Genomic DNA, 13,453 nt, shown 5'->3' on the forward strand with positions numbered 1-13,453 from the left:
GGGGTTGGAGCTTGTACCCTTTCACTGCTCCTTTGGGTTGACTTTCCAGTCTCAGCTCATGAGAAGCAGCTGCTAAACCTGTAGGTGTGTGTGTAATTTTTTAAAAAATATATTTAAAATGTTAGAAAGTATTTATCTAAATAATTTAAATTATAAGGTATATACCATCATTATATATTTAGATGAGAATACAATTTAAATGGATAAACTTGAACAATATTTTCTGATGCACAGTCATAGAATGAGAGCACCCAAATCATCTTTGAGTTTTAGCATTTTGGTAAATCACTCTTTGGTAATTATCGCCAAAGACCTTTATTTCTTAACTGGAATTATTTTTACAATAAAATCAAAATATCCCTTACTGCTTCCTTAGGAAATATATTTAGGCAAGTATATCTCTTTACATTGCCTATAATTTTTATACACACAGAGGAAAACTAATAAAGATACCTAGTGTTAAAATGGTAAATGTTAGCAACCAGCTTTCCAGAAAAAAATACATATACATATACATAATTTTATTATCATCCTGTTATGTACACATTGCAAAAATTACAAATAACAATAAAATAAACCTTGCTTTTTATCATAAATTCCATTTGACTCTTAAATAATGCTTTTGTTGAGTTTTGCTGAAATCTTGTATCTGTAGCCAAGCTAGCATTGCAGCAGATGTACAAATGTGATTCTGACGTGATTGTGTTGTTATTGTTATAATTATGTAAGCAAGTAAGGTGAAAATAAAACAGTGAAAATGGATTTAGGAGCTGCACTTGTTGTTCAGTGATACCAGTGACATTTTGCTAAATTGGATAATAGGTTTTGAAAACTATTGAGGAAGATTATTTCCTCAATATGTTGTGCCATTTTATTATGTAAGACCTATATACACAAAGCACTTTTAAGTATAATCTGTATTATCAATATTTACTTCATCATTTTCTTAAGTGTGTCCAATCAACAAAACAACAAGTCAAGCCCTGATTTACCGCTGAAGTTTGCTGATTCCTGTAGCATCAATACTCCCACTGTGGCCCATCTCCTGCTGCCAGGGAGATAATGATTAATCACAGAGTTAGGACTATATGTACATTAGCTCACCATTACATAGTACTTCCACCATGCTGATATGATAGATGTAAAAATCCCCAAGAACATAGGTCATAGTAAAATGGACTAAAATATATAGGAAGTGATGATTTTTGAATTCTTATTAATTTTGCATTTAATATAATGTTAATCTGTAAGTTTATATGTTGTTTAATAATGGTAAAGTTTAACAATTCCTGAAATTTTAACATGTTTTTTGTCAGTTACTATGAAATTTCTGCAAATATAATGTGTTTCTTGTGAGCCTCTATAAAGCTGTTCTAGCTCTTGAAAATATATGTGTTTTCCACTGATTTTGTTAATTACAGTTGAGTTTGGTGAATGTCTCAACAATTAAAATTAAATATAAGTACAGTTTTAGAAAAGCCTTTTAAGAAGTTGTAATGTTTTATTTGTAAAACACATTAACAGTGACTCCTAACAAGATCAGTTATTTGTATTTCTTTCATGGAATTACCTTTGAAACTCATAATGTATGTGGTGACTTTTATTGAAATATATCAAAACAAGCATGCATGTTGCAACTGTGAGCCAGTTAATTGACCTAATTATTAGTAGTAGATATTGTGAAATGTATATTAACAATGAATGTGGAATTACATAAAACACAGATTGTAAATTTCATGGGTGTGAGTACTGGACCTAAACTCGTATTCAATAACATGGATTAATCTTGGCTAATTGTATCTAAAATTATTACAGTCTATTTTTATGATAATATGTCATCCAGATTTAAACCACTTAATACATGTAAAGTAATCATGAGGCTAACGTATAAAGATGAACTTGGACACAAGTAGCAATTATTGAGTAAATACCAAAGTCAATGGATAAACATAGATATGAATATGATAAAGAAAATGTTATCTTAATGTGAAGTCTTTGAGTATATACATTACTTTTAAATTTTTCTAGGGTATTCTTTAATTATTCAAGTGAAAATAACAGAAAACCCTTTATTAAATATCCACTTATTATTGTTCTACTCTCTCATAAGACATTGGCTACTTAATTATAAGTTAGGGTGTCTGTGTGTAAAAGTCCTGTGAATGGCATTGCTGGTTTGCATATGGATGTGTGACTTTCCAGAAACAGGAAGTATAGAGCGAATAAAAATTAGTGTATGAAGAGGATGAACCCCCAAAACTGCTGAGGGAAGAGAGACAAAGGGGAATCCCATCTCTGGTGCAGAGACTTCCCTGCAAATTGGATAGGCTCTTCACAAACTTCTGGGACCTGTGAAGGTATGGAGACCATGGTAGCACTTAGCACACTGGGGAGCAGCCTGTGTCTTGAGCAGGGATGGGGGCATAGTTGCTCATAACCTGGCCACATATGGTAATCCATACAAATGCTCTCTACATTTAGACTTAAACGTGACTCTTATTACATCATAAGGCAAATATAAATATTTCTCTCCCTAATTTTTATATTATTTATTTTTATAATTAAATATATTTTTATTTTCATTCAATTTATTGTGGCACATTAGTTAATAAAAACTATATAGGTTTCAGAAATACAATTCTATAATACAGCAGCTATATATTGTATTGCGTATTCACCAGACAAATTCAAGTCTCCATCACCATTTATCACCCCTTTACCCACTTCTACCTCCCACCAATGTCTTTCCTCCTGGTTATCACCATACTATTATCTTGTGTATGAGGGTTTTATCCTTTGTTTAACCTCTTCATAATTTTCACCCAGCCCTCAACTCACTTCCCTTCTAAATCCTATCAATCTGTTCTAACTATGAGTCTATATTGTTAGTTTATTTTGTTCATTAGATTCCACATATAAGTGAAATCACATTCTATTTCTCTTTTGCTGACTGGCTTATTTCCCATAGCACAATACTCTCCAGGTCCATCCATGCTGCTATAAAAAGTAAGATTTCCATTTTTTTTTTTTTTACAGTCAACAAGTATTCCATTGTGTAAATGTACCACAGCTCAAATTTTGGCTATTGTAAATAACACTGCAATGAACATAGAGGTGCATATATTTTTCAAATTGGTGTTTCAAAGTTCTTAGAATATATTCCCAGAAGTAGGATCCCTGGGTCATAAGGCAGTTTTTTTTCTTTTCAATTTTTTGAGGTAACTCCATACTACTTTCCATGGTGGCTTTCCACCAACAGTGTACAAGTGTTCCCTTTGCTCCACATCCTGGTCAGCACTTCTTGTTTGTTGATTTATTGATGACAGCCATTCTGACAGGTGTTAGGTGATATATCACTGTGATTTTAATTTGCATTTCTCTGATGATTAATGATGTTGAACATTTTTTCATATGTCTATTGGCTGTCCTTGGAGAAGTGTCTGTTCAGGGTCTTTCTCCATTTCTTAACTGGATTATTTGTTTTGGTGTGTTTTTTAATTAGGTTTTATAAGTTCCTTATACATTTTGATATTAAGCACTTATCAGATGTAATATTGGTAAATATGTTTTCCCATCCCGAGGCAAGTGGCTTGTCTTTTTCTTTTGTTGATGGTTTCCTTTGTTGTGCAAAAAGTCTTTATTTTGATGTAGTCTTATTTGTTTATTTTTTCTTATGTTTCACTTCCCTGAGGTGATGTATCAGAAAAAGTGTGGCCATGAGAAATGAATGAGTTTTTACTGCCTATGTTTTCATCTAGGATTTCTATGGTTTTGAGTCCAACATTTAAGTCTTTAATTCATTTTGAGTTTATTCTTGTGTATGGTGTATGGGTAAGAAGGTGGTCTATTTTCATTTTTTTGCATGTATCTGTCCAATTTTCCCCACATAATTTATTGAGTAGACTGGCCTTACCCATTGTATGTTTTTGCCTCCTTTGTCATATATTAAGAGGCATGGGTTTATTTCTGGGCTCTCTATTTTGTCCCATTAATCTATATCTATTTTTATGCCAGTACCTTGCTGTTTTCATTACTATGGCCTTGTAGTATAGTTTGATATTGGGTAGCATGACTCCCCTAACTTTGTTCTTCTTTCTTGTTTGCTGAAGGTATTCAAGGTCTTCTGTGGTTCCATATAAATTTTTGGAATATTTCTTTAGTTCTGTGAGCTATGCCATTGGTATCCTGGGAGGAATTGTGTTGTATCTACAGATTGCTTTGGGTACCATGGAAATTTTTAATGTTAATCTTTTCAATCCGTGAACACAATATGTACTTCCACTTATTTGTATTTTCTCTAATTTCTTTCTTTAGTGTCTTATAAATTTCTGAGTACAGGTCTTTTACATCCTTGGTTAGATCTATTCCTAGGTATTTTATTCTTTTTTAAGCAATTATGAATGATATTGTTTCTTAGTTTCTCTTTCTGATAGTTCATTATTGGTGCATAAAAATACAACTAAATTCTGGATATTTACTTTGCATTCTTCTACTTTACTGAATTTATTTATTAGCTTAATAGGATGTTTTTGGTGAAATTTTTAGGGTTTACTATATACACTATCATGTCATCTGCAAATGAAGACAGTTTTACTTCTTTCTTTCCAATTTGAATGCCCTTTATTTTTTTCTTTTTGTCTTATTGCCGTGGCTAAGACTTCCAGTATTATGTTCAATAAGAGTGGTGAAAGCAAACATTCCTCTTTTGTTCCCGATATTAACAGAAATCTTTTAGTTTTTGTTCATTGAGTATGATGTTGGCTATGGATTTGTCATATCTGGCCTTTATTATGTTGATGTATATTTCCTCTATTCCCATTTTGATCAGAGTTTTTTTTATCATAAATGGGTGATGCGTGTTATCAAATGCATTTTCTGCACTAATGATATGATAATGTGGTTTTTATTCTTCATTTTGCTTGTATGACATACCATGTTTATTAATTTGTGGATATTGTACCAACCTACATCCCCAGAATAAATTTTACTTGATCATGGTGTATGACCTTTTTAATGTATTGTAGGACCTGGTTTACTAATATTTTCTTGAGGATTTTAGCATTTATATTCATCATGGATACTAGCCTATAATTTTCTCTCTTTATAGTGTTTTTAGCTGGTTTTGGAATTAGGATAATACTGGCCTTATAAAATGAGCTTAGAAGTATTTCTTCCTCTTGAATTTTTTGAAATAGTTTGAGAAGGTTGGGTGTTATTTCTTCTTTGGATGTTTGTTAAAAATTTATCTGTGAAGTCATTTGGTGAAGGATTTTTTTTCTTGGAAGTTTTTTGATTACTGCTTTAATTTCTCTAGTTAAAATCTGTCTATTCAGATTCTCTGATTTTTTCTGATTTAGTGTTGGAAGGTGATATGTTTCTAGGAATTTATCCATTTCTTCCAGGTTGTCCAATTTGTTGGCATATAATTGTTCATAATATTTTCTTATAATCCTTTGTATTTTTTGGTGTCATTTATTACTTCTTTTTTGTTTCTGATATTTATTTATTTGGGTCATCTTTCTTTCTTGATGAGTCTGGTTAAATGTTTGTCAATTATGTTTATCTTTTTAAATAATCATCTCTTAATTTCATTTATCTTTTATATTGTTTTTTAGACTCTATTTTGTTTATTTCTGCTCTGATCTTTATTATTTCCTTACTTCTACTCACTTTCCTGTTTTTATTTTTTCCAGTTCATTTAGTGTAAAGTTAGATTCTTTATTTGATAATTTTCTTGTTTCTTGAGGTGGGCCTGTATGCTATGCATTTCCCTGCTAGAAATGCTTTTACTGTGTCATATAAATTTAAGATTGTTATTGTCTCATTTTCATTTGTTTCAAGGTATCTTTTGATTTTATCCTGTATCTCATTTTTAACCCATTCAAGTTTAGTTACATGTTATTGAGCCTTCATGTCTTTGTGTATTTTTCCATTTTTTTCCTTGTGATTGACTTCTAGTTTCATAGCACTATAATCAAAGAAGATGTTTGATATGATTTTAATCTTCTTAAATTTACTGAGACTTGTTTTGTTTCTTGACATGAGGTCTGCTGTACATAGTGACCTGTGTACTTGAAAAGAATATATTTTCTGCTTCTTTGAGGTGAAATGTTCTTAAGATATCTGTAAAATCTCTCTGATACAGTGTGTTACTCAAGGCCGCCATTTTCTTGTAAATTTTTTATCTGGAAGATATATCCATTGATGTCAATGTATGTTAAAATCCCCTACTATGCCTGTATTACTGTCAATCTCTCCCTTTATGTCCATCAAAACTCTCTTTACATACTAGGTGCTCCTATGTTGGGTGCATAAGACAAGGGTCATATCCTCTAGTTGGATTGTTCCCTTTATCATTGTTTTCTCCTTCTTTGTCTCTTACTGTAGGTTTTGTTTTTAAGTTTATTTTGTCAGATATAAGTATTGTTAGCCCAGATTTTTTAATTTCCATATGCATGAAATATACTTTTCCATCCATTTACTTTTAGTCTGTGTGTGTTTTTCATTCCTATGTGTGTCTTAGACTGCATATATGTTGACTTTGCTTTCTTATCCATTCACTTAACATAATCTTTTGATTGGAGCATTTAAATAATTTACATTTAAAGTGATTATTGATAGGTATGTATTTATTGCTATTTTATTCTTTTAACTATGTTCTTCTATTTTTTTTCTTCTTCTCCATCTTAAAGCAATCTCTTTGACATTTTTTGTAATACTATTTTGGTGGTAACAATCTCCTTTAGCTTTTTCTTGGGAAATTATTTATTTCTCCTTCAATTTTAAATGATAGTCTTGCTGGGTAAACTAGTCTTGGTTGTAGGGTTTTTGCTTTTCACCACTTTGAATATTTCATGCCAATCCCTTCTGGCCTGAAATGTGTCTGTTGGGAAATCAGCTGACAGTCTCATGAGATCTTCCTTACAGGTAACTCTCTTTCTCTTGTGACTTTTAAGACTTTCTCCTTGTCTTTAACTTTTGGCATTTTAGTTATGATGTGTCTTGGTGTGGGTCTCTTTGGTTTCATATTGTTTGAGACCACCTTGTTTGGGACTTTTCTTGTGTTCTGGACTTGGGTGTCTTTTTCCTTCACCAGGTCAGAAGTTTTCAGTCATTGTTTCTTTAAATAGGTTATCAATCTTTGGCTCTGTTTCTTGTACTTCTAGTACCCCTATAATGTGGATGTTATGTTTCATGTTGTCCAAAGGTTCTCTTGAACTGTCCTAATTCTGTTTCATTTTTTAAAAAATTTTGCTGCTCTAGTTGGGTGTTTTTTTCTACCTTGTCTTTCAAATTGCTGATTTGATCCTCTGCTTCATCCAGCCTACGTTAATTCCTTCTGATGTATTTTCGATGTCCGATATTGTATTCTTTTTTTTTTTTTTGAGCGGTCCTTTCTATGGTTTCTATATTCTTTTTCATGCTATTGTATTTCTCACTAAGTTCCTTGTGCATCCCATACCCATTACTTTGAACTCTATATCTGATAAATTGCTTGCCTACATTTTATTTAGTTCTTTTTCTAGAGAGTTCTCCTGTTCTTTCATTTGAGTCTTTCTTTATGTCCCCATTTTAGCTGACTCTTTGTGTTTGTTTTTAGGTATTAGACAGATCTCCTATGACTTTCAGTCTTTGTGGGTTGGCCTCATATAGGAGTTGTCCTCTGGGACCTACTGGCACAGTCTGTTTGGACACCTGAGCTGGCTGCTCTAGGAATATGGGATCCTACTCTGATGTTGCATGAAATGTACTGTCACTGGGTGTGTTATTTCTGGGTCTCTTGGGAGGGACTCTGGTGCACTCTAATATCTAATGCTATCTGTGCCTGGCCCTTGGCAATCTGTTTGGAGCTACAGGCTTTTTACAGTTTGTAGCTGCCTCTCCTGGGTTTGATTGTGCACAGGAAGAACAAACTGTGCACTAAGGCCAGCTTTTTCCAGCACTGAGTCTGGGGAAAGTCAGCAAAAGTCCTAAGGCACCCTGATATCTGCCTTAACCCACCTTAGCCTGTTGTCTGCCTGTTAAGCTCAGTCACTAAAAGAGCCTCTGATGGAGTTGGGATAATGGGGCTAGTGGATCTCTGGTGAGGGAGAAGTACCATTCTGGCTTTGGAGATGGTGGTGGGTGTGGTCCCCTTACCACAGCCACAGGACTTAGTCTGTTTTGAATTCTGCCCTGACCTCAGCAGGGTGGAGCCATTAGGAGTCAGGTGTACTGAGTATTCAGACCTGGGAAGTTGGGTCTGCTGGAAGCTGGGAGTGTGTTTCTATTGGATCTCCCATGAGGGGAAATCACCAGTCAGGTTCCCAGGAAAGTAAGGGAAGAGGGTTCTGCCCCAAGCCAGACAACTTAGTCATTGATGCTCCCTGTGTCTGCCCAGACCTCTATACCCTGACCAAGGCAGCTGTCTTCTCAGCAGGGCTTAAACTCTGCAGAATTGAGCAAGAGGGAGTCCAGAGAGTGGGGCAGGTGCTGTTCCCCAAACTGATGCTACACAGAGGTAAATATTCCAACCAAGAAAGATGGCATCTGTTTTGATATGTTTTGTTTCTATAAATCCTTGGTATAAGACTCTCTTCAGCTAGTTAGTCTTCAGTTGGTTTTTCAGGATGATTGTTCTTTAATTTAGTTGTAGCTGAAGTTGAGGAGGAGGTGAGTGTAGTTTCCACCTACTTCACTGCCATCTTGAAATCTCTCCTTCTCCCTAATTTAAATCATGTTGCTGCTAAGTGACCTATTGCATTTAACCTTTACCAGTAGGGTAGAATGCACAGCTTAAGTTTTCTCTGGGCTTGTTGGCCTGTTAGGAGGAGCTGGGACCCCAGTACTTGTGGTCTAACAGAATTCTCTTTGAAACTGAATGAGCAGAAACAACAGCTCTGTAGTTTAGGTGCAGTCATTCATACTTTATGATCCCAAGCCTCAAAGACACAGGTAGACTATATGTACAATAAACACAATTAATGAATTCATGGGGAGACTGGCCCATCCCTCCTTGGCATTGTTAAACCTGTAGCTTTAATCACTGTGAAAAGCTTGATTGCTCAGTTCCCATGCTATGAGAGTGGTTCCCAGATTTAGCCTACTATAGTGAATCCTGTAGTTTCCTTTAATTGGTCTGTATATGTAAAGAGTACATATTCTAGTTATAATAGGAGGTGTGACATTTGGAACCTTTTGTAGAAACAGGGTCCAATTTCAGAAAAAGCGACTCTTGGAATGTAATTCTGATGGTGAACCTCTTCACCACCCTCTCCCCACCAGCCTGAAACAAAACACACCATAAGAACAAAATAATCATGCACAAATATTGGCACTGGGGATACATGCAGGGTTACTGCAATCTTGGAGTATCTAATCCACAGGGCACTTACCACATATCAACACATTTCATTCAATGAACAAAATTATTATTTTTATTAGTTAAAATACAAATAATAGCTGATGTTAGATACTGTTCTAAGTACATACCATACTAATTTTAGTTGTTTACTCCTTCAAACAACCCCCCAAAGTCAGAGACCTGAGTGCCTGTAACCACAGGGAGATGGGGTATGTATTGTGCTCCAGTGCCTTGTGATACAGAGAGTCTTGGAGAAATAGCATCTGACAGCCTCAGTTGCTTTCTACATATAATGGAGCAATGAGGGCCTGTGCCTCTCACACATGTAGGAAGAAGGAGTACGGAGGAAAGGGCCTTCCAGAGAGAACAGTGTAAGCAAAGGATTCCAGTTCCACAAGACTGCAAAAGGATTGCTAGTGGTTGTCACTCTATATGTTTATCTCTTTTTTTATTGCAATAAGGAAAATTACATGAGATCTACCCTCTTAACAAATTTTTAAGTGTATAGTACAGTGCTGTTAACTATAAGCACACACACAATGTTATACAACAGAGTCTAGAATTTATTCTCTTGCATAACTGAAACTTTATATACAATAAACAACTCCTCATTTTTCTTCCCCACAAACCAGGGTAACTACCTTTCTATTTTCTGTTTCTATGAGCTTGACTATTTTAGACACCTCATATAAGTGTAATCATACAATATTTTTCATTTTGTGACTGGCTTATTTAACTGAACATAATGTACTCAAGATTCATCCATTGTTATTGCATATGCCAGGATCTTCTTTTTTAAGGGTGAGTAATGTTCCACTATATGTATATACCACAACTTCTCTATCTGTTGATGGATATTTGCTTGTTTCCACAATTAAAAATAAAATTACCGTGTGATCCAGCAATTCCACTTCTGGGTGTTTATTCAAAAAATTGATATCAGGATCTTGAAGTGCCACTTCATGCATGCATTTTGGGAAGGAAGATCAGTCTCTTCTCTGTGTCACAAAGTGCTCAGCCACAAAAGCTGCCACAAATAGTTTGGAGTGTATTATTTCAAAGCTTGGGCTAGAGCTTTGACACACAAAAAATATTTGAAAGTCAAGTGGACTTTGCCAAGGTTTTAGAGCCAGAGTTTTAGAGAAGGATTATCTACTACATTACTCTAAGGCACCTCTGGTGCCTGGGCCTCACCTGGGGCCATGAGCCCTTCAGAACAATGTCAGGAGCCAGAATTAAGTGTCTATCCCAGTTTGCATTAAGGGCTGCCTCAAACAAATGTTTCTGCATTGTAAAAATTAGTCTAGGAAAGTGAGATATCAGAATTCTCTGTAGGACTCTCCCCATGAAGAGATGCAGGACATGATTGCATTTTGTACAAGAATAAAATGCATAAGGTAAAATCTCTCTCTGAGCTTACCTGGTCTTAGATTCTGTTCTTTCATTATTATTTTTCTTTTATTTGGAAACCTGATTGTCATAGAAATGAGAAAATATTCTTTTGCCTTTGGATTTGTCAAATGGGATATTACTACCATTTGACAATTCCAAAAGAAAACAAGTGACGTATTTGGTATCGAAACACTGCTTTGACTTTATTATCTGGAGATTGTTTTTCTTCCAGCACCTCTTCCTCAGTTCTTAAGTACATGAAATCCCCAATACTTTGACTAGGCACTGGAACAGACCTTACAAAGGGTTTGCTAGGGTGTACAAATCTTTGGGCCTTATGAGAGGAACAGAGTAATCCTCGTGCTATGATCCCCCACAGAGCAGAAGCCATCATCTCTGAGAAGCCATGATAAGGAGAAAACTGGGCTCGTGCATGTTTAGAAAATTTAACATTATAATTTGGGCCAGCAGTGGAGAGTAGGGTGGATGCTTTCCTGGGCTACAGGAGAAGTTCAGATGGCTGTGGGTCTTCCCTAGGTGCCACTAGGAATTGAGTTCACTATGTGACTTCCCCTTGGACTTCAGGCTTTATGGTGATTAGAGCTGCCAGTTAACCTGAGAAGAACTGACTGAATACAAACATGAGAAACATTAATGTACACTGGAAAAGACTCATGTTAAAGAGATGTTGGAGGTAAGTCATTGTGTGAAATCTAAGCTTCCTGCTTGCACATTAGGTTGAGACTTATGCACGGTTCACTTTCTTTTATCTTCACATATTAGGGGTGGGGTGGAATGATAGAGGGGCTTTCAGTCCACAGAGTGTGGGGGAGTGAAGACCAGGGCTGGGAGTGGGGGGAGGGGTTGTGCCTCCAGGCTGGCACTGGGACTAGACCCTATGGCTTAGGGAGAGCGTGGTGGTGGGGTAAGGTCAGCCAGGACATGCCTAGGTCCTGATGGTGGTCGTGGGGGCCAAGTGTGGGTGGCAGCTGCCTCCTGGCTCCTCCAAAGAGTCATGTGTCTGGGTCTCTGATTACTGAAGGCAACTAGCAACAGGCCTAGACTCGCTTGTGTACTTAGCTCTGAGGATAATGACAGTGTTTCCGAATGTTTAGAGCCCTTCTCTGGACTCAGAGCTCTGCAGAAACAGGTGAGCAGGTGCATGGGGCTGGTGAATGTGCTTCCTTGTGAGCCTGGGGGCCCAGGATTCATGTGGCTGCTCTCAGGTTCCATTTCAAACTTCTAAGTAACAGCCAGCATTTGTGATCAGACACCACTCTGAAGATGTATGAAAGAACATGAAAATTGAGTCCTGCATGCCCTATGTTTATCTGTGTTTGAGATAATATCCTTGGATTTATTTATGATTTGAGTGCCTCATAAAAAAGCAACATAAAATATAAAATAATAATACATTATGTCCTATAAACAAATGTATTAATTGGAATTTATTAAAAATATGATTTTGCACAAGTATCTTTGTTTTGAAAATCACATTTTAGTTCTTAGCCTGTTCTTTGGCGTTTCGGTATAATACAGAATCAGAGCGGCTTACAGCAACACTTGAGGCCTTTGGGAGTCTGAAATGGATGCTCTAACCTCGAATCCTATTGGAGCCAGGTGTCCTTCATCAGAGTGGCAGACCAAATGACCTGTGACAGTCTGTGACAACAAAATCAGATAGTATATTACAGTGACTTTTTTTACATGTACTTTTCATGCCAAAATTTAGGCCACTCGAGCTCCTTAACCAAAGGGTGTACAGACATGACCTATTTCAATATAATTGTTTTCCAAAATCTTATTTATCTTATTTTGTGTATTTATAACATTTTTATGAGAAGGAAGTTAATAGGCCTTACTGAAGCCAAAGCAGTTGATGCACCAAGATAGGCTAAGAACCCCTAGCCATGGCACTCCCCACATTGACACCAAGTACCAAGATCCCCTAGGTCACTGCCTCTTCTCAGACTTCACTTCCTCCCCCACCCCAGGGAACCTCAGTCCTGACACCTTACCCCACAAAGGCAGACATGCTCTCCCACTTCAACCCACCCTGAGATGGGTCTCTCTCTCTCTCTCTCTCTCTCTCTCTCTCTCTCTCTATATATATATATATATATATATATATATATATATATATATATATATATATATACACAATTGATTATGCTATTAGAATTGTCCTATTTTTTCTCCCCTTTATGCCCTGTACCCACATCCCACCATCATTCCCCTAACTTAGTTCATGTCCATGGGTCATATATATAAGGTTTTTTGCTTCTCCATTTCCCATACTATTCTTAACCTCCCCCTGTCTATTTTGTACCTATGAGTTATGCTTCTTATTCCCTGTACCTTTTCCCCCATTCTCCCTCCTCCCCATCCCCTCTGATAACACTCCATGTGATCTCTATTTCTGTGATTCTGTACCTGTTCTACTTGTTTGCTTAGTTCATTTTTGTTTTTGTTTTTTATGTTTGGTTGTTGATAGTTGTGAGTTTGTTGTCATTTTACTGTTTACAGTTTTGATCTTCTTTTTCTTAGATAAGTCCCTTTAACAATTTCATATGATAAGGGCTGGCTGATGATGAACTCCTCTAACGTGACCTTATCTGGGAAGCACTTTATCTGCCCTTCCATTCTAAATGATAGCTTTGCTGGATAGAGTAATCTTGGATGTATAGATCCTTGCCTTTCATGACTTGGAATTCTTTC

This window comes from Desmodus rotundus, chromosome 8 (genome assembly GCF_022682495.2).
Source record: "Desmodus rotundus isolate HL8 chromosome 8, HLdesRot8A.1, whole genome shotgun sequence".
Classification (NCBI taxonomy): domain Eukaryota; kingdom Metazoa; phylum Chordata; class Mammalia; order Chiroptera; family Phyllostomidae; genus Desmodus; species Desmodus rotundus.